At 39.4% G+C, this 23,330-nt stretch overlaps 1 pseudogene across 1 annotated transcript; it reads right to left on the bottom strand.

Annotated features, from left to right (window-relative positions):
• Positions 1-20,144: 20,144 nt before the first annotated feature.
• On the bottom strand, positions 20,145-21,087 carry LOC309858624 (glyceraldehyde-3-phosphate dehydrogenase pseudogene; annotated as a pseudogene). The gene has a single exon. The product of its transcript is annotated as a glyceraldehyde-3-phosphate dehydrogenase pseudogene (transcript).
• Positions 21,088-23,330: the final 2,243 nt, after the last annotated feature.

Here is a 23,330-nt window from a genome sequence, read left to right as displayed (position 1 = left end):
CTAAATACCTCTTTAAAGAAAAAGTTTGAACTCTAAAGCAGAGTGTTCTATATTAGAGGTTCTTAAACTTCAGCAAGTATCAGAATCACCTGAAGTCCTTGTTAAAGCTTGGATTCCTGAGTTCCCTAGATTTGCTGACTTAAACTATCTGGAACAGGGTCTGATCATTTGCATTTCTAGCAAGTTCCAATGATCACACTCTGAGAACCATTCTTTAAGTTTATTCTGAACAGATGCACCTAGTAAGAGTGATTTAAGGAGAGCAGAGAGGAAGAACAGTTGGTTAAAAAACTGTGTTTGAGTTTGAAAAAGAAGAACATAGTTGGGCAACTTACACTACCTGATTTCAAATCTACTATACAGTGTGTGGTACTGTCATAATGATAGACTACCAGATTAATGGAACAGAATAGTCTAGAATGAAGCCATCACATATACATTCAACTGATTTTTGACAAAGATGAAAAGGTAACACAGTGAAAAAAAGATTGCCTTTTCAACAAATGGTGTTGGAACATTTCAATATCCATAAGCAAAAAATATAAACTTCAGTTCACTCTTCACACCATACATAAAAAGGAGAAGAGCAGCTTTTTCTTCATGGTCTGTAGGAAAGATAAACCCAGAAGCAGATTAGGTCAGACACTGGTGCATGAACTACACCTCAACGTTTATACAAAAGAGAAAATAAAAAAGAAATTTGACAGATATGATAACATAGTGTTCTACGCCATCCACCTGAACTCTGTATTAATATCAGGGAAAAACTGCTGAGGCTCTGTCATGAAGAGTACTCAGTCCTAACAGGAAAAAACAAATCTTAACTTCCAGTTTCACACTTTGGCAAAAGGAATTATTCAAACATCCTTAAAGAAAAAAGGATATCTATTTTCAAGTATTGCTGAATGAACACCTTACTCCATGTGACTCGCTCCTCCCCACCACCATTACCCCACCACCATTTGCCAACTACTAAGGATTTTGCCACCATCAGCAGCAAGGGGTATTTGCAGATGCTCTGAAATCTATTCCAGGATTCTCTAATATACAGGGATATCTCCTCTTCATGCATTTGTCAAAGTGCTGGTCAGCACACAGGAGTCTCTATGAAGTAAGTACACAGAACAGGAAATAGAACTAAAAGTGAAGAGTTAATTCACTTTGAGGTGCCGGCTAAGTGATGGCTGGGCTTGAGTATCACAAATGTATCTATAAGGAACAAACAAATCCAAAAATCACCTGAATAATTCAGGCCACATGATTTCATCTAAATTAGACCAAACAATTATGTCAAAAATAAGTTAATCAACTGTTTATTAGCCTTGTCTTAAAAGAATATGAATGTAGATGGTATGTTCTGGAGCATCTGGAGCAAGGAAACACAAAGAGGCAGACCCCAGGTCAAAGAAGACTCCACACTTGAACTGAGTCTTAAAGAATCAAGATCCCCTTTAACAGACAAATGGATAAAGAAGATGTGGTCTATATATACAATGGAATATTACACAGCCATCAGAAAGGATGAAAACCAACTTTCATATCGACATGGATGGGACTGGAGATTACGGTGAGTGAAATAAGTCAAGCAGAGAAAGTCAGTTATCATATGATTTCACTTACTTGTGGAGTATAAGGAATAACACAGAGGACATTAGGTGAAGGAAAGGAAAAGTGAATTGGGGGAAATCGGAGGGGGAGACAAAGCATGAGACTGTGGACTCTAAGAAAAAAACAGGGTTTTGGAGGGGAGGAGGGTGGGGGGTGGGTGAGCCTGGTATTGGGTATTAAGGAGGACACATATTGCATGGAGCACTAGGTGTGGTGCATAAACAATGAGTCTTGGAATACTGAAAAAATAAAATTAAGATGTTAAAAAAATGATACAAGTTGGTTATAATAAATATATATATATTTTTTTTAAATAAAAAAAAATTTACAAAAGAATGACCAGCATTCTATTTAGAGGTACCTGTCAGGTAGAAAGGAAATGGAGCTATGGAATGGGAAGACTATGTTATACTCAGGGAAGAACATGTTCAGAGGTGAGAGAAAGCAGTAGGTAAGTCTAAGAGTAAGCAAGTTCTTCGGTATTTCAGAAACATGAGGTGCAGAGGGTGTGGTGGGAAACACGACTATGGTCAGACCATGACCTCCTTTTGTAACAGGCTGAGGCAAACACACTTTACTCTTGTAAGCACCTTTAACTAGAAGAGTGATGTTATCAAATGCATGTTTTAGAAAGATCATGTCAAAGGCGCTGCGATGGGCTCAATGTGCCAAAATGGAGGCAGGGAGACAAGCTAAAAGGTTTCTGTGAGAAAAAGACCTTTTTTTTTTTTTTTTAAGATTTCATTCCCTTGAGGGAGGAGTCAAGATGGCGGAGAAGTAGCAGGCTGAGACTACTTCAGCTAGCCGGAGATCACCTAGATAGCTTATCTAAAGATTGCAAACACCTGAAAATCCATCGGCAGATCGAAGAGAAGAACAGCAATTCTGGAAAAAGAAAAACAACCACTTTGTGAAAGGTAGGACCAGCAGAGAAGTGAATCCAAAGCGACGGGAAGATAGACCCCTGGGGGAGGGGCCGGCAAGCCGCGGAGCAATGGCGCACAAAATCAGGACTTTTAAAAGTCTGTTCCACTGAGGGACATCACTCCAGAGGCTAGACAGGGGCAAAACCCATGCGGGGTCAGCGTGGCCTCAGGTCCCGCAGGGTCAGAGAAGGATCGGGGGTGTCTGAGTGTCGCAGAGCTTCCGGGTATTAGAACGGGAGAGCAACCTACAGAGACAGAGCTGACAGTAAGCTCACAGCTCGGTGTTACCTTGAACCGGTCGCAGACTCAGTGAGCTCGGAGCGCGGCTGGAGGTCAGGCAGACTGGAGTAACTGGGCGCTGTTCTCTGAGGGCGCACTCAGGAGTGCGGCCCTGGGCTCTCGTTCCTCCGGGCCAGAGACCAGGAGGCCGCCATTTGTATTTCCGTCCTCCGGAACTCTACGGAAAGCGCTCAGGGAAAAAAAGCTCCTGAAAGCAAACCCCAGCGGATTACTCACCCCGGCCCCTGGTAAGGGCGGTGCAATTCCACCTGGGGCAAAGACACTTGAGAATCACTACAACAGGCCCCTCCCACAGAAGATCAACAAGAAATCCAGCCAAGACCATGTTCACCTACCAAGGAATTCGGTTTCAATACCAAGGAGAGCAGCAGAATTCCAGAGGAGGAGAAAGCAAAGCACGGAACTCAAGGCTTTTTACCTGTGATTTTTTTTTTAGTCTTGCAGTTAATATAATTGTTTTCTTTGTCATTTTTTGTTTTTTCTCTCGCCTTCTGAAAAATTTTTTTTTTAACTTTTACCTTTTCCTTTTTTAACGTTTTTTAACTAGTTTATCTAATATATATATTTTTTTCTTTGTTATATTTTTCTTTATTTGTTTTCTTTTTTTTTAAATCTTTTCTTTTCTTTTTTCTTTCTTCCTTTTTGAAACTCTTTTTATCCCTGTTCTCCCCCCTCACGATTTTGGATCTCTTCTAATTTGGTTAAAGCATATTTTCCTGGGGTTGTTGCCACCCTTTTAGTATTTTACCTGCTCCTTCATATACTCTTATCTGGACAAAATGACAAGACGGAAAAATTCAACACAAAAAAAAGAACAAGAGGCAGTACCGAAGGCTAGGGACCTAATCAATACAGACATTGGTAATATGTCAGATCTAGAGTTCAGAATGACAATTCTCAAGGTTCTAGCCGGGCTCGAAAAAGGCATGGAAGATATTAGAGAAACCCTCTCGAGAGATCTAAAAGCCCTTTCTGGAGAAATAAAAGAACTAAAATCTAACCAAGTTGAAATCAAAAAAGCTATTAATGAGGTGCAATCAAAAATGGAGGCTCTCATTGCTAGGATAAATGAGGCAGAAGAAAGAATTAGTGATATAGAAGACCAAATGACAAAGAATAAAGAAGCTGAGCAAAAGAGGGACAAACAGCTACTGGACCACGAGGGGAGAATTCGAGAGATAAGTGACACCATAAGACGAAACAACATTAGAATAATTGGGATTCCAGAAGAAGAAGAAAGAGAGAGGGGAGCAGAAGGTATACTGGAGAGAATTATTGGGGAGAATTTCCCCAACATGGCAAAGGGAACGAGCATCAAAATTCAGGAGGTTCAGAGAACGCCCCTCAAAATCAATAAGAATAGGCCCACACCCCGTCACCTAATAGTAAAATTTACAAGTCTCAGTGACAAAGAGAAAATCCTGAAAGCAGCCTGGGAAAAAAAGTCTGTAACATACAATGGTAAAAATATTAGATTGGCAGCTGACTTATCCACAGAGACCTGGCAGGCCAGAAAGAGCTGGCATGATATTTTCAGAGCACTAAACGAGAAAAACATGCAGCCAAGAATACTATATCCAGCTAGGCTATCATTGAAAATAGAAGGAGAGATTAAAAGCATCCAGGACAAACAAAAACTGAAAGAATTTGCAAACACCAAACCAGCTCTACAGGAAATCTTGAAAGGGGTTCTCTAAGCAAAGAGAGAGCCTACAAGTGGTAGATCAGAAAGGAACAGAGACCATATACAGTAACAGTCACCTTACAGGCAATACAATGGCACTAAATTCATATCTCTCAATAGTTACCCTGAATGTTAATGGATAAATGCCCCTGTCAAAAGACACAGGGTATCAGAATGGATAAAAAACAAAACGCATCTATATGTTGCCTCCAAGAAACTCATTTTAAGCCTGAAGACACCTCCAGATTTAAAGTGAGGGGGTGGAAAAGAATTTACCATGCTAATGGACATCAGAAGAAAGCAGGGGTGGCAATCCTTATATCAGATCAATTAGATTTTAAGCCAAAGACTATAATAAGAGATGAGGAAGGACACTATATCATACTCAAAGGGTCTGTCCACCAAGAAGATTTAACAATTTTAAATATCTATGCCCCCAACGTGGGAGCAGCCAACTATATAAACCAATTAATAACAAAATCAAAGAAACACATCAACAATAATACAATAATAGTAGGGGACTTTAACACTCCCCCCACTGAAATGGACAGATCATCCAAGCAAAAGATCAGCAAGGTAATAAAGGCCTTAAACAACACACTGGAACAGATGGACATCACAGATATATTCAGAACATTTCATCCCAAAGCAACAGAATATACATTCTTCTCTAGTGCACATGGAACATTCTCCAGAATAGATCACATCCTCAGTTCAAATTGGACTCAATCGGTATCAAAAGATTGGAATCATTCCCTGCATATTTTCAGACCACAATGCTTTAAAGCTAGAACTCAACCACAAAAGGAAGTTTGGAAAGAACCCAAATACATGGAGACTAAACAGCATCCTTCTAAAGAATGAATGGGTCAACCGGGAAATTAAAGAAGAATTGAAAAAAATCATGGAAACAAATGATAATGAAAATACAACGGTTCAAAATCTGTGGGACACAACAAAGGCAGTCCTGAGAGGAAAATATATAGCGGCACAAGACTTTCTCAAGAAACAAAAATGGTCTCAGGTATACCTCCAAACCCTACACCTAAAGGAGCTGGAGAAAGAACAAGAAAGAAACCCTAAGCCCAGCAGGAGAAGAGAAATCATAAAGATCAGAGCAGAAATCAATGAAACAGAAACCAAAAAGACAATAGAGCAAATCAACGAAACTAGGAGCTGGTTCTTTGAAAGAATTAATAAAATTGATAAACCCCTGGCCAGACTTATCACAAAGAAAAGAGAAAGGACCCAAATAAATAAAATCACGAATGAAAGAGGAGAGATCACAACTAACACCAAAGAAATACAAACTATTATAAGAACATACTATGAGCATCTCTACGCCAACAAATGTGACAATCTGGAAGAAATGGATGCATTCCTAGAAACATATAAACTACCACAACTGAACCAGGAAGAAGTAGAAGGCCTGAACAGACCCATAACCAGTAAGGAGATTAAAACAGTCATTAAAAATCTCCAAACAAACAAAAGCCCAGGGCCAGACGGTTTCCCGGGGGAATTCTACCAAACATTTAAAGAAGAACTAATTCCTATTCTCCTGAAACTGTTCCAAAAAGAGAAATGGAAGGAAAACTTCCAAACTCATTTTATGAGGCCAGCATCACCTTGATCCCAAAACCAGACAAGGATCCCATCAAAAAAGAGAGCTATAGACCAATATCCTTGATGAACACAGATGCGAAAATACTCAACAAAATACTAGCCAATAGGATTCAACAGTACATTAAAAGGATTATTCACCACGACCAAGTGGGATTTATTCCAGGGCTGCAAGGTTGGTTCAACATCTGCAAATCAGTCAATGTGATACAACACATCAATAAAAGAAAGAACAAGAACCATATGATACTCTCAATAGATGCTGAAAAAGCATTTGACAAAGTACAGCATCCCTTCCTGATCAAAACTCTTCAAAGTGTAGGGATAGAGGGCACATACCTCAATATCATCAAAGCCATCTATGAAAAACCCACCGCAAATATCATTCTCAATGGAGAAAACCTGAGAGCTTTTCCGCTAAGGTCAGGAACACGGCAGGGATGTCCATTATCACCACTGCTATTCAACATAGTACTAGAGGTCCTAGCCTCAGCAATCAGACAACAAAAGGAAATTAAAGGCATCCAAATCGGCAAAGAAGAAGTCAAATGATCACTCTTCGCAGATGATATGATACTATATGTGGAAAACCCAAAAGACTCCACTCCAAAACTGTCAGAACTTGTACAGGAATTCAGTAAAGTGTCAGGATATAAAATCAATGCACAGAAATAGTTGCATTTCTCTACACCAACAGCAAGATAGAAGAAAGAGAAATTAAGGAGTCAATCCCATTTACAATTGCACCCAAAACCATAAGATACCTAGGAATAAACCTAACCAAAGAGGCACAGAATCTATACTCAGAAAACTATAAAGTACTCATGAAAGAAATTGAGGAAGACACAAAGAAATGGAAAAATGTTCCATGCTCCTGGATTGGAAGAATAAATATTGTGAAAATGTCTATGCTACCTAAAGCAATCTACACATTTAATGCAATTCCTATCAAAGTACCATCCATCTTTTTCAAAGAAATGGAACAAATAATTCTAAAATTCATATGGAACCAGAAAAGACCTCGAATAGCCAAAGGGATATTGAAAAAGAAAGCCAACGTTGGTGGCATCACAATTCCGGACTTCAAGCTCTATTACAAAGCTGTCATCATCAAGACAGCATGGTACTGGCACAAAAACAGACACATAGATCAATGGAACAGAATAGAGAGCCCAGAAATAGACCCTCAACTCTACAGTCAACTCATCTTCGACAAAGCAGGAAAGAATGTCCAATGGAAAAAAGACAGCCTCCTCAATAAGTGGTGCTGGGAAAATTGGACAGCCACATGCAGAAAAATGAAATTGGACCATTTCCTTACACCACACACAAAAATAGACTCAAAATGGATGAAGGACCTCAATGTGCGAAAGGAATCCATCAAAATCCTTGAGGAGAACACAGGCAGCAACCTCTTCGACCTCAGCCGCAATAACATCTTCCTAGGAACAACGCCAAAGGCAAGGGAAGCAAGGGCAAAAATGAACTATTGGGATTTTATCAAGATCAAAAGCTTTTGCACAGCAAAGGAAACAGTTAACAAAATCAAAAGACAACTGACAGAATGGGAGAAGATATTTGCAAACGACATATCAGATAAAGGACTAGTGTCCAGAATCTATAAAGAACTTAGCAAACTCAACACCCAAAGAACAAATAATCCAATCAAGAAATGGGCAGAGGACATGAACAGACATTTCTGCAAAGAAGACATCCAGATGGCCAACAGACACATGAAAAAGTGCTCCATATCACTCGGCATCAGGGCAATACAAATCAAAACCACAATGAGATATCACCTCACACCAGTCAGAATGGCTAAAATCAACAAGTCAGGAAATGACAGATGCTGGCAAGGATGCGGAGAAAGGGGAACCCTCCTACACTGTTGGTGGGAATGCAAGCTGGTGCAGCCACTCTGGAAAACAGCATCGAGGTTCCTCAAAATGTTGAAAGTAGAACTGCCCTATGACCCAGCAATTGCACTACTGGGTATTTACCCTAAAGATACAAACGTAGTGATCCAAAAGGGCACGTGCACCCGAATGTTTCTAGCAACAATGTCCACAATAGCCAAACTATGGAAAGAACCGAGATGTCCATCAACAGATGAATGGATCAAGAAGATGTGGTATATATACACAATGGAATACTATGCAGCCATCAAAAGAAATGAAATCTTGCCATTTGCGACAACATGGATGGAACTAGAGCGTATCATGCTTAGCGAAATAAGTCAAGCAGAGAAAGACAACTATCATATAATCTCCCTGATATGAGGAAGTGGTGATGCAACATGGGGGCTTAAGTGGGTAGGAGAAGAATAAATGAAACAAGATGGGAATGGGAGGGAGACAAACCATAAGTGACTCTTAATCTCACAAAACAAACTGAGGGTTGCTGGGGGGAGGGGGTTTGGGAGAAGGGGGTGGGATTATGGACATTGGGGAGGGTATGTGCTTTGGTGAGTGCTGTGAAGTGTGTAAACCTGGTGATTCACAGACCTGTACCCCTGGGGATAAAAATATGTTTATAAAAAATAAAAAATAAATTAAAAAAAAAAGATTTCATTCACTTATTTGTCAGAGACAGAGAGAGAGAGAGAGAGAGAGAGAGGGAGGGACGGAGAGAGAGCACACATGCAGGAGGAGCAGCAGGCAGAGGGAGAAACAAGCTCCCCACCAAGCAAGGATCCCCATGTGGAACTCAATCCCAGCACCCTGGGATCAAGGACCTGAACTGAAGGCAGATGCTTAACCAACTGAGCCATCCAGCATCCCAGAAACAGACTTTAGAAATGATACTCATAATGCAAGAAAGGGGAAAGAATAAAAAGTACTTAAATCAAGGGGCATTTGGGTGGCTCTTTTGGTTAAGCGTTCGACTCTTGATTTCAGCTCAGGTCATGATCTCAGGGTTGTAAGATCAAGCCCCATGTTGGGCTCCATGCTGGGTGTGGAGACAGCTTAAGATTCTCTCTCTCCCTAATCTCTTCAATATCAGCTAAGCAACTTCTTTCAAGATATGTCTCCAAAGGCAAAGGAAAAAAAGCGAAAATAAAGTTTTGGGACTTCATCAAAATCAAAAGCTTCTGCACAGCAAAGGAAACAGTCAACAAAACAAAGAGGCAACCCACAGAATGGGAGAAGATATTTGCAAATGACAGTACAGACGAAAGGCTGATATCCAGGATCTATAAAGAACTCCTCAAACTCAACACACACAAAACAGATAATATCAAAAAATGGGCAGAAGATATGAACAGACACTTCTCCAATGAAGACATACAAATGGCTATTAGACACATGAAAAAATGTTCATCATCACTAGCCATCAGGGAGATTCAAATTAAAACCACATTGAGATATCACCGTACACCAGTTAGAATGGCCAAAATTAGCAAGACAGGAAACAACATGTGTTGGAGGGGTTGTGGAGAAAGGGGAACCCTCTTCCACTGTTGGTGGGAATGCAAGTTGGTGCAGCCACTTTGGAGAACAGTGTAGAGATTCCTTAAGAAATTAAAAATAGAGCTTCCCTATGACCTTGCAATTGCACTACTGGGTATTTACCTCAAAGATACAGATGTAGTGAAAAGAAGGGCCATCTGTACCCCAATGTTTATAGCAGCAATGGCCACGGTCGCCAAACTGTGGAAAGAACCAAGATGCCCTTCAACAGACGAATGGATAAAAAAGATGTGGTCCATATACACTATGGAGTATTATGCCTCCATCAGAAAGGATGAATACCCAACTTTTGTAGCAACATGGACAGGACTGGAAGAGATTATGCTGAGTGAAATAAGTCAAGCAGAGAGAGTCAATTATCACATGGCTTCACTTATTTGTGGAGCATAACAAATAGCATGGAGGACAAGGGGAGTTAGAGAGGAGAAGGGAGTTGGGGGAAATTGGAAGGGGAGGTCAACCATGAGAGACTATGGACTCTGAAAAACAATCTGAGGGGTTTAAAGCGGCGAGGGGTGGGAGGTTGGGGGAACTAGGTGGTGGGTATTAGAGAGGGCATGGATTGCATGGAGCACTGGGTGTGGTGCAAAAATAATAAGTACTGTTATGCTGAAAATTAATTAATTAATTAAGTTTTTTAAAAAAGATTCTCTCTCTCCCTCTGCCACTCCCCCATGCCCACTGCACATGTACTTGCTCTCTCTAAAATGTTAAAAAAAAAAAAAGGTACATAAATCTAAATCTTTACTTGATTTGAATTATTGAAAAACTCAGTCCACAATACTGAGTGATTGATTAGACAAGGTACAAGGGAAAGAAGAGTTTTTTAAGATGATCCCCAGAATTCTGGCTTGGGAAAAATGAGTAAATTGTAGTGTCAGTGTCAACAATAAAAACACAAGGGAAGAAGTGGGTTTTGAAAAAAGTATGATAAGGCTGACTTTGGCCATCTGTAGTTTGTGATGTCTGTAGTATTTACATGTGTGTTTTCTAGGTATACACTCAAAACTACAGCCAATTATAAAAGTAACCGTTATCAAATCCCAGGCATCCTTCCAAGCACCTTCTTTACATAATTCATTTAAACTCGTAACAGTTCTGTAGGGTAGGCACTATTAGCTCTATTTTGCAGATGAGAAAGTGAGGTTCAGAGAATTTAAGTAACATGCCTGAGGTCATAGAGCCAAAGTGGGTTTCAGAATCCCCTTTACTAATCTCTAAGATATCTAGCCAAACTCCCTCAGTCTTCTAGTGAGGAACTGTGATTAACCCAACATCAGATAACTAGCTAGTATTAGCTAGAATTAGAGTATAATAGTTTGGAAATTAGATGTGGGTCCCCTGTGTAATTGGTAAGAATTCTGCTACTAAAATACACTTCCCCTTGAGTATTCAGTGAAAAACAATCTCATAATTTCCTAACAAAATAATAATAGTCAAGCAGAGAAAGACAACTATCATATGATCTCCCTGATATGAGGAAGTGGTGATGCAACATGGAGGCTTAAGTGGGTAGGAGAAGAATCAATGAAACAAGATGGGATTGGGAGGGAGACAAACCATAAGTGACTCTTAATCTCACAAAACAAACTGAGGGTTGCTGGGGGGAGGGGGTTTGGGAGAAGGGGGTGGGATTATGGACATTGGGGAGGGTATGTGCTTTGGTGAGTGCTGTGAAGTGTGTAAACCTGGTGATTTACAGACCTGTACCCCTGGGGATAAAATATATGTTTATAAAAAATAAAAAATTTAAAAAAATAATAATAATAATACATTCAGTTAGCCTTGGAGGTTGGAGAATCAAGTAAAGAGGGCGAAACTGTATTTTATGTAACTGCTCTCCATTCCAGAAGTTGTCATAGGAATTTCTTTTTACACAGAGAATGGAATAAAAGACTGGGGTGCCACCAAGAGTGTGTCATATTGTGCTACCAAGTGTGGTCCTATGACTTATTTTGGTAAAAAATTTTTTCAAAAAACGGTTTTTACCTCATTGAGTTTTTTCCTTAGCTTGGTTGTACATTACAGCATTTGCTCAAGGGAGACCCCACCTCCCCACCTCCCCTGCCCTCCTTCTTCCTGGTTACTACAATGCCAGGATGGACTCACTACCTCCAAGGCTCCCAGTCTAAGTCACTAGTTACCCTGGGGAAGATGGTTATTTAAAAGACGGCCTGAATGTCATTTTCAAACTGAAGAAGTAATAGAAGTTATACCTCTTTGGGGATTTCACTCTGTATAAAAAGGTTGGACAGAGAGGAATGGATGAAAGGAGATCTGAGCTCTAGTCTCAATTCTTCCCTTAAGTAGGGCTATGACCTGGACTAGTCATATAACCTCTCTGCATCTCAGCTGCTTCATTTGCAAAATGAAGGCCGTGGATCAAATGATCTCCAAGTTTCCTTCCAGTTTTATAACCATGATTTTGCAAGATCCCCAGTACCTTCCTTGTGTCCAAGCAAAAGGAGTCCCTGTCATGGCACCCATACTTCAGAGAGTTCCCAAGACCAAATCGATGAGCCTAGCCTTGGACCTGAATCCAAGCATCGAGGACATCAGAATTCTCTGTTCAACTGGCATTGAGCCAGCTTCCAGAGGCTGCTCCCTGCAGAGACTGAGAACTGAACTGAACCACACAGGTTGAAATATCCATGCACATGGATGGATGTGGGCTGGTGGGAGGGGGTACAGGCTGGCTGTCTTTGCTACCACATGCTGGCACCAAATTCTTAGAAGTCCACACCCTGGCCCTCCAAGTCATAATATTAATTGGTTCATGTAGGAGGATGAAACTTACCTTATCTAATAGTTTTTGAGCCTGATTTATAACTTTTAAATATTTAGATATATATAGCAAGTGCAAAATCATTTGTATTGCTGCCCTGTGCCCTGAAAATATTAAAGGTTACCCGAGAGATTCACCTGCAAGAGTCTAACTCTTCAAACTCTGTAAGTTTCAGTTAAAACAGGTATAAATAATGACACAAGATATAGCTGAGCATGGTGGATAGGACACATGTACATTAATTTGGAATCTAAAATGAATTGCCATTTTTTTTCTTTCAAAAATAAAAGATTATGACTATTCTTAAATGCTTTAAGGTCCCTAGGTTATTCTATTGGTACTTCCAGGGCACAATTAATCAGTTATTTAAACATCATTAAGTCCAACTTTCAAGTAATGCCCACTAATGGAGTGTTGAAAATCTAGTTATATAATCTCCCCCCCCCCCCCGCTTTTTCCCCCTTTGCCATAAGATAAAGAGAAAACAGAGTTTAGAGAGTAAAATCTGGAACTTCAGAGATATGCTTCCATTAAACCATAAGAGAATTTTAAGGGTCTCAAGGAGCTAAAATAAATTCAGTGGGCTTTGTTCTGCCATGTATCCTCCCCACCTCTGCAAAACACTCAGGTTCATATTCTCTTTCCAGCTTGCTTGCTCTTGCTCCCACTCTCATATTCATTCTTGCTTTTACACTCTTTATTTTCTCTTTGAAACTCCTTAATGCTGTTTGGCCTCTAGACTGGACACTGGCCCTCTACATACAAGCTATTCAGGGATCTTTCTTTTAGTAACTCCCAGCCTTACTCTCCCCAACTATGCCCATCCCCACCCCCCAACCAGTTTCTTTTTTTTTTTTTTACTTTTCCTGGTCTATCTCAGATTCTCCGAAGTGCATTCCCCAGAAACACTCATTCTGTAGACCAGCAAGGGTCATGTCCAGGAGTCTTCAAGTGCTAAAAATCGCCTGATATGATTTACATATGGCACACTGAGAAATCATAATTCATTCCAAAGGAATGATTTTTGTTGTCTAAATTTCAAGCCTGGGGCAGAACAACGGGAAGGCTGTTTGGGGACTTCAGGTATAGTTCCAGACACTTTGAATCGCACAAGTAGAGAGTAATCTTAGTCAATATCAGCACTACGCTTTATACTTAACAAAATAGGCTCAGCTCCTTAATCTGAGACACCTCTCACAACAACCCTACAGGTAGATTTTATTTTTTCCATTTTACATAAGAGGAAACTGAGACTCAAAGAAGGTAACTCAGCAACTGAGATCCTCAACCCAGGTTATAAGCCCCCAAACACTCCTTCAGTTATCCTCAAGCAAACTCAACCAAGGGGCTTATGTTGGGCTGTGGTGCACAAGGAGGCATTTGCTTGGGTCTTAGTGTGTGACCTTACACTTTTTGCCATCGATCAACTGGGAATAAGGGGATTTACTGGCCTGGGAATTTATCTAAACTATTTTGGAGAATTGCTCCAACCTGGGTACTAGAAGGAATTGTGCTTATATCTAAGCAACAGATTAAAAATTGAAATCATAATATCAGAGGCAAAGACAGTTAAATTTAAGACATCCTCAGCATATGAAATTAAGGACGTTTAGTAACATTTAGTGGTGTTTTGAAATCACCACATCCAGATTTTTAAAATAATAATAATATAGTTAAAACAAAAGAAAGTTCATTAAAATCTAATCATGTCCCTCTCCTTTATGTATTAAAATGAAAGCTGTGAGTGATGCTTTTAATTATAGTCCTGATGTTTTAGTTGCTGAGCAGTTTATTTAAAGTGACAGTATCACTTTCTTATTACACAATTACTCCTACTGAATTTGTAATGTAAACAAATAGGAGACTAATAATTCAGGGGCAACAGTAAAATTGATAGTACTCACCACATAATAATCTTAATGAATTTATTGCAGATTGCTGATTCAGACCTAATTTAGTTTGAGAGTTAACTAATTAGAGGGACAAGAGTTATAGGCTCAGTTCTTTGGCAGAATCTGCATCTAAAGTCCTCATCGTGTTCAAGACAAAAAAAGATGCAAGGAATAATCAGTGTACACACTGAAAATCAGTATCAGTACAATTTTCCTATTCTCTTTAAGCTTGCCTATATAACTCTGAATATCCAACACCAATGGGAAGATGTTAAATAGGATTCTCATTAATTAAAACAAAGTGTAGGGACTTGGTCCACAATGTCATTGGCTACATTATAAGTAGTAAATACCCCCATCAAAAAAGGCATTAAAGAAAAAAAGATAGGGGGAGCCTGGGTGGCTCAGTCAGTTAAGCATCTGCCTTCAGCTCAAGTCATGATCCCAGGGTCCTGGAACAGAGACCTGTATTGGGCTCCCTGCTCTGCAGGGAGTCTGCTTCTCACTCTCTCCCTCTACCTGCCACTCCCCTTGCTTGTTCTCCCAATGCGCACAAGCATGAGCACTTTGTGTGTCAAATCAATCAATAAAATCTTAAAAAAGCAAAAAAGAAATTCTTAAAAAAAAAAAAAAAAAAAAGATGGGGCACTTGATGGCTCAGTTGGTTAAGCATCTGCCTTCAGCAGATCTCAGTGTCTTGGGATAGAGCCCCGCAACCAAAATGGGTTCTCTGCTCAGTGGGGAATCTGCTTCTCCCTCTCACTCTCCTTCTTTGCTCTCCCCCTCTCTCCCTCTCTCTCTCTGATAAATAAAATCTTAAAAGAAAAAGGGGAAAAAGCAGATTCTTACACTGAGGGAAAGACATGGTTTCAAAATATTTTTGAAGGTCACTTCAACTTTAATGGTCTGTGATCTCAGACTCAGAGCTTCATTAAATTCAATTTCACCTTCCTAGGTATTTGCCAAAAACGTTGTCTTCCCTGGTTTAAAATATGCTGACATTTTTCCATATGCTTTAAAAAATATTAGAAATGCTCTGCAAACTCTTCTGATTTAAAATAAGGTATGGTCATCTTGTATCATATACAAGGAAATTTTGTTGGTAAAATTTTGTTAGGAGACAGAGCTAAGAAGCAGTCAGTCTCATGAAGCAAGGAGTTAGGAGTTTTATATATCATGTTCCTTTTATGAGCTTCCCTAGAGATATCATGTTGTATGCAAACTTCAGAAGGCACAGTCCTTGCTTACTGAACAATTCATAACTGAAGCTTCAAAGAGATCATCTGAACCTCAAATATAACCCCATCCTAATATAAAGACAGACTTTTATATGTTCACAATGTTCACATGCACACTCAAAATAACCAATAATGAGTGAATAATGATTTTCAGCTGCAGGAGGTGATGACAGGCTTCTTTTACTTTTCATTGTTTCTTTGAACCTAACAACAACTAAAGATGCTGGCGAATTACTTAATGCAAGATACATTACCCTACTCTAGCCCAGTAACTGCCATCAAAGCTTCCATATCTTCTGTGCTCAATTGAAGACTGCTGAAAGTCTTCAAATGTTCTAAGCCTTGGGTCTAGCAGACAGAAATGTTTCCCTTCTATAAACTGGGGGAGTGCATAATGAAGTTCCCTCCAAAGTTAATAAAAGTGAGAAATGTAGCAGTTGAAAGTTAGTATTTACATCCAAAAACAATAATAATAAGAGATGCCACAGTTAATAACTGCAATAATGATTATAATGATTACAAACTGATAGATTAATTGTCATAAATGTTTCAATAGTAAGTTAAAGCATAATTTTATGATAAAAGGTTACTAAGGAAAGAGAAGAAAAAGTGTTTATACAAGCATAGGTAACTGTAGATACATGTGAATGGCTAGAATTATCAACTATGCTGATTTAAATAGGATTTTCTTGTTTATTTAGGAATATGTCTCCAAGGAGAAAGATGTGTATGGTGGGTGGGACTATGTACATAATGGGTAAGAGAGCAGGCTGAAAGATAAACTTCTCAGGATCAGATCCTAGCTCAGCTCTTAGTGCGATTTCAACATGGCTAATTTGCTTAACCTTCCTGAGCTTTATTTTCTTCAGGTATAAAACACAAAAAGTGTTTGTGAGGATTAAGTGGAGTCATCCATGTACAGTGCTTACAATAAAGCACAAGATAAGCACCCTTTTATGCCAGGGCTGCCATAAGTACTTTGCTTATGTTAATTTGAATAAACACTACAATTAATAGATATTACGTGTAAAAAAATGTTAGCTGTTATTGGCTATTTTTATTATGTTGGATGTATAAAATTACTAACATTTCACCATTTTGACCTACAAAAGCAAAAATTCAGTGGGTTTGATCTGAAACTCTATGAACTCAAGGCACATGAGCAATTTGGTCAAATCAGTCTGTTAAATAAGAAAATGACAGAAGTGGATAAACCAATTGTTTATATAATCAAATCTAAAATATTAATCCAGGGGCGCCTGGGTAGCTCAGTGGGTTAAAGCCTCTGCCTTCGGCTCAGGTCATAATCCCAGGGTCCTGGGATTGAGCCCCACATTGCATTATATCGGGCTCTCTGGTCAGAGAGGAGCCTGCTTCCCCCCTCTCTCTCTGCCTCTCTGCCTACTTGTGATCTCTGTCTGTCAAATAAACAAATAAATAAAATCTTTTAAAAAATAAAATATTAATCGACGAGAAATAGTCTCCGCATATAATAAGCTGGGATCCTTATTATATCTACATCCCTGGTCTCAGGACAGAGACAGGAAAGTTAATTTGGAAGGGCTGAAATTGGGAGGAGGGAAACCTGAGTACTCCACACTGGCACACTGCTACACTTTTCTGATTATCAACCACATTTAACTGCCCACTGGTCCAGCTCAAGGCTAACTTTGTCTATTTGGGCGGAGCTGGTGGATGTCTATGGGAAGTGATTTCAGGGAAATTTTGAAAAGATAAGTATCTTAAAATAAAATGCCCAAAATCCAAAGTAGCGGTTATCCTCATCTTGAGGTCAAAAATGATATTCCCAGAGAATCCTGACAAATTTGCAAACACATTACCCAAACAAGCTCATGCGTAGCTCCTTTAGTGCTCACTAAATAGGGTCTCCGTTTAACAGATTGCTAATGGAATAGGTGAGAGGACACATATGTTGTGATGAGGGAAGTAATGGAAAAGGTTAAAATACACACAGTGAAACAAGAGAGCAGGAGGCTTGGATTAAAGACTCAGGATGTCTCAGAACTAAACTGGGAAAGAAAACTAAAAATAAATGATCCAAACATACCTGATTTAACACTATCTCCCCACGCTCTCCCTAATCCTCTATACTCCGGATCAGTGATAACACCTTCCACACTTCCTGGCCCCCCACTGTATCCCTATTCTTTGGCTGGTCTAAAATCGGACTTTGCTCAAACTGAGATAATCTCAAACTGCCTTTTTTTTTTTTTTTTTTTTTTTTTTTTTTTTTTTTTTTGCCTAATATAAAGTAACTGCTTTCATCTGAGCATCTGCAAAATCAATTTTCCTCACCCTACACTTTGGAATGCATGTTTAAATATAGCCCCAGTAGCTGTTACACTTAACAACATCAGTGAATAGCACTCCAATTGAACTTTTTCAAATAACCATCGATATCTATAAAGATTCTTAGGGCCACCTTAAAGTCCCTGAGTTGAATGATCACTCTTTTTTTCTTTTTAAATTGGAAAAAAGCATCCTCTGAACCTTAAACAGTTTTTAAATGAACAAGAATCCCTATCCGGAGTTTGGGGTTGTTTTTGTGTGGGGGTTCTCATGGTTTTTTGTTGTTGTTGTTGTTGTTTTTTAATGAACTGAACACAGGCATTAACGCAGTAACAGTTGGTTGCTAATCATTAGCTGGAGAAAACTACATTCATGGCTAATGGAAACACTAGGGAGGCACAGGGGAAATAAGAACTGTGTGTTGGCGATAGCAATGTATCTGTAGGTAACTCCAAGTTACCAAGCAGGCTTGCGTTACTATAAACAATACAGAAGCAAAAGAATTATTATAACATCCTTTCGGCCTCCTGAGAATATTCCATATGAGGTATCCCAGGCCTGTGAAGGCTAGTAAGGAGTAGCTTTGGCATTACTGAGGAATGCCTTGTTGGCATGTTAGGAGAAAAGTGACCAATGACAGCAATAGCAATCCCATAACAATGATACAGTACTGTATCACTGAACTTCTTTAATTTTTTTTTACAGTTTCTTTTAGCTTTATTCCTATCTTTTACTTTATTTTTGTATTTGAATTCAATTAGCCAATATATAGTACATCACTAGCTTTTGATGTAGTGTTCAATGTGACCTCCTTTAATCTTGACAACAACCCGAAGAAATGAGCATTACAAATGAGGTTCAAAGAGGCTGTTAAGGGACCTGCCCAAGGTCACACAGATAATAAATGATGGAGGTCATATTTTATTCAGTATTACTCAATGAACTTTCACTGACTTCCCTCCCTGTGCAACATTCTGGGCTAAGCACTGGGGACACCAGAAAATAAGACACAGTGCCTGCCTTCAGAGAACGCAGAGCCTGCTGCAGACAACAGGTGGTTATTCATTCACTCACCAACTTCTAACTATTGGGGGTCTTCTTTGTGCTCAGTCTCACTGGGGTACTGAGAAATGAGCAACACACAGAATAGACAATGTTCCCAGTACCCTAGAGAGTGCATTCTAGTAAGGCCAGACAAGTAATTTAAAATAAACAACACAAAGGCTATATATTCTATGACTCCAACTATGGATATTCTGGAAAAGACAAAACTATAGAGACAATTTTATTTTTTTAATTTATTAATTATTTTTATTAACATATAATGTATTAACTGCCCCAGGGGTACAGGTCTGTGAATCGCCAGGTTTACACACTTCACAGCACTCACCATAGCTCATACCCTCCCCAATGCCCATAACCCAATCACCCTCTCCGTACCCCACGCCAGCAACCCTCAGTTTGTTTTGTGAGATTAAGAGTCTCTTATGGTTTGTATAGAAACAATTTTAAATATTACTTATTGCCAAGAGTTTGGGAGGAAAATGAGAAAGAGTGGGATAAAAAGGATTTTTAGAGCAATAAAACCATCTGTATGATACTGTACTGGTGGATATATGACATTACATATACATCAAAACCCATATTGCTATACAAGGCAAACACTGAACCCTAATATAATCTAAGGACTTCATTTAATGTATCAATATTGGTTGAACTGTAACAAATGTATTTTACTAATGCAAAATATTAATAGTAGGGGAAGCTGGGTGGTAGGAGGAGAAATGGGTAAAAGGGCCTCTCTGAACCATCTCAATTTTATATAAACCTGAAACTCCTATAAAAAAATAAAGCCTATGGGGGTATAGGGATAGGGTGGCTGGGTTATAGACATTGAGGAGGGTATGTGCTATGGTGAGTGCTGTGAAGTGTGTAAGCCTGATGATTCACAGACCTGTACCCCTGGAGCAAATAATATATTATATATTAATAAAAAAAATTTATAAATAAAGCCTCTTAATTAATTAATTAACTCATGTAGGTCCTTGCCTGGCACAGTAAGTTTGGATTTTATTTCACTGAAAGGAAAAGTTAATGGAGGATTTTCAGCTAGAATTGACATGATTTGTTTTACTTTTTTTTTTTTTTCTGACTACATTCAGTATACTTTATGTATGGTATGACAAGGTAGGGTTCCCCAAACCCTTCCCCTTATTCAGTATATCTGAAATGGAAACGGTGGTGGTCGGGAGATTCTCTTTGTGTTGCGGGATGAGGTGGGGCAAGGACTCCCTTTGCTGTAGCCAAATTAATTGTCATACCAGGAAATGAGCTTGACAAAGTGGTCAATGAGAGAAATGCCAGCCCCAGCATTAAAAGTGGAAGAGGGGGTGTCATTTGTTAGAGTTGCGGGAGACAACCTGCTCTTTTGTGTAGTCCAGAATGCCTTTGATGGAGCCCTCCAATGACTGCCTCACCACCTTCTTGATGTCATATTTGGCAGCTTTCTCTAGGCAGCAGGTCAGTTTCACAATGGACACATTGGGTGTGGGGACACAGAAGGCCATGCCATGGAGTTTCCCATTCAGCTCAGGAATGACCTTGCTTACAGCCTTGGCAGCACCAGTAGAAGCAGGGATGATGTTCTGCACAGCCCCTTGGCATCACACCACAACTTTCCAGAGGGACTGCCCCTGGTCTTCTAGGTGGCAGTGATGGCATGGATTGTGGTCTCAAGTTCCTCCACAGTACCGAAGTTGTCATGGATGACCTTGGCCAGAAGGACCAAGCAGTTGGTGGTGCAGGAGGCATTGCTGACAATCTTGAGGGAATTGTCTTAACTTCTTATGATTCATGCCCAACACAAACATGTGGGCATCATCAGAAGAGGCAAAGATGATGACCCTCTTGGTCCCACCATTCAAATGAGCCCCAGCCTTCTCCATGATGGGTGAAGACCCCAGTGGACTCCACAACATACTCAGCACAAGTATCACCCCATTTGATGTTGGCAGGATCTTGCTCCTGGAAGATGGATACGGGCTTCCCACTAATGACAGGTTTCCCATTCTCAGCTCTGACTATGCCTTGGAATTTGCCCTGGGTGGAAACACACTGGAACATATAGACCATGTAGTTGAGGTCAATGAAAGGGTTGTTGATGGTGACAATATCCACTTTCCAGAGTTAAAAGCACCCCTGATGACCAGGCACCCAGTACAGTCAAATCCTTTTACTCTGACCTTCACCATTGTGTCTTGGGGAGGTGGCTGGCACTGCACCAGAAGATATAGCTGTCTTTCAAAAGGGGAGGAGTGGAGATTTCAAAATGCTTTACATTTTGAAAGAACTGTGGTCCCTGTATGGAGAATGGATTGAAAGAAAGCAAGAGTAAAAGGAGACAGACCAGTTTGGAGGTGAGAAAGAAAAGCTTTGGGATATATTTAGGATATAGAACCAACGGGCTTGCTGTTAATTAGATGAGAACAAGAGGGAAATCAAGGTGACTTCTAGATTTTTGGATGGAGCAGCTGAGTCACTGATGCTGCTATATCGGGACTGGCAAGACAAAGAGAGGAAAAGGTTTGGTGGCAACAAGGGTGAAATCAAAAATGCTGTTAAGGTTTGACATGTGGAAAAGAGTTAAAATATAATTACAATAAGTGCCACTAAGATAAGGGCATATTCTAAATAATCCGATAACACAGAGAAAGGAGAGACAAAATCTGTGAGAGGAGAGGGCAGGGAAGGTTTCACAGAGGATGTAAAATTTAGCTTGTATATTTAAAAGCAATCAAGAAATGGCCAATAGGTGAAAATGACATCTAAGGCAGAAGGAACAGCACATACATGTGCAAAGGCAGGAGATACAAAAAATACAGATTTAAGCAAGCTTCATCCATTGCTCCAAAGCTATCTCCTAAAGTCAGCCTGAGGTTTCTAAGATGCAGTAAGGTAGTGAGAAAAGTATGCAGTGGTAGAGACATGACTATGTTAGAGGAGGAGCCTGAGATTGAGAAGACAGAGAGAATTTAAATAGAAGATTAAAAACTTTGAGTTCCAGTCTCAACTCTGCCACTGCAAGCCGTTTCATTTCTCTGGGCTATGTCTTCATCAGTAAAGCAAGAGTGTAGTACTAAGTTATTTCTAAGATGATCTTTATGTCTGGAAATCTGTAAAACTACAGTTAGTAGTCCTCTTGTACCTATATTAAAAATACATATTTATAAATATATATAAAATGTTTATATTTTTATTTAACACATATACACACAAAAATAAATCCTCCACTCATTTCAAAAAGGATTTAAGACAGCCTAAAGAAATACATTCTGTTGTATAATAAACAATTTGTCTCATCTTGGATCCTAGTTCCCAGAAGATAATCTCAAAATCCTTGAATTTCCTGAATGATGGGAATGACTTTGTTATTTATGCATCCCTTTTGTCATACCTGATTTACACTATTAAGATAACTAAGAATGGGGGTTAGTCACTGGAAAGACCAACCATGGGATTAAAGAGTTGAGTCTTTGAACCAGCCCAAATTCCAGGGAGGAGAGGAGGACTTAAAGATTAAGTCAATTAAAGATTAAGTTCAATTAATCATGCTTATGTCAAGAAACTCTAATAAAAACTCTGACCACCATATTCTCAGGTAAGTTTCCTTGTTGGTGAACACATCAATGTGAACAGTGATGCCTCCCTGCTTCCATCCCAGACCTCATCCTAATTGTCTCATTATCTGTCTGGTCCTGAATTGATAGGCTTTATAATAAAACTGTAATCATAAATAATAGTATACTCCTGAATTTTGTAAGTCATTCTAGCAAATTATCAGACCTGAGACAGTCATAGAAATCCCCAAATCTGTAACCAGTTGGTCAGAAGTCTAGGTGGTCTGGGGACACCTAAAACTGTAGCTGGCATCAGAAGTGAGGGTAGTTTTCTGGAAATTGTGCCCTTGAGTTGTGGAGTCTGTGCTAACTCCATGCAGTTGGCATCAGAATTACATCACAGCATTGTAATAAGAGAAATGAAATAAATATACAGCTATATCCAGGAGAAAATAAGATACAAATATAAAGTGATGAGGATTACTACTCATATCCTGAGAATGAATTCCAAGGCCTCTTTATAGGGATTTCAGACTCAGCATGGTATGGTCCTTAAGAACACAGGTTAAAGCCACACTTAAGAGGACCCAACTGTACTCTTTACCATCTGGGTGACCACAGGCAAGTCTATGAGCCTCTATTTCTTTACCTGTAAAATGGAGATAAAAATAAAGCTGATTTCATGGAATTGTTGTAGGAATTAAGTAAGTCAGTGCATAAAAGGTATTGAAGACCATATCTGACACATAAGAACACTCCAAACACATTATTAGTACAGGTCACTGTCAACACATCAAAGTACAATTCGGTGGAACTATTTTTTTTTTTTTTAAAGATGCACTCCAGGGTACCTGGTGGCTCAGATGGTTAAGCAACTT

The sequence above is a fragment of the Mustela nivalis genome, assembly GCF_964662115.1.
Source record: "Mustela nivalis genome assembly, contig: HAP1_SCAFFOLD_2964, whole genome shotgun sequence".
In the NCBI taxonomy this organism is placed as follows: domain Eukaryota; kingdom Metazoa; phylum Chordata; class Mammalia; order Carnivora; family Mustelidae; genus Mustela; species Mustela nivalis.
The sequence above is the reverse complement of the archived record's forward strand: the minus strand, read 5'-3'. Positions and strand labels throughout refer to the sequence as shown.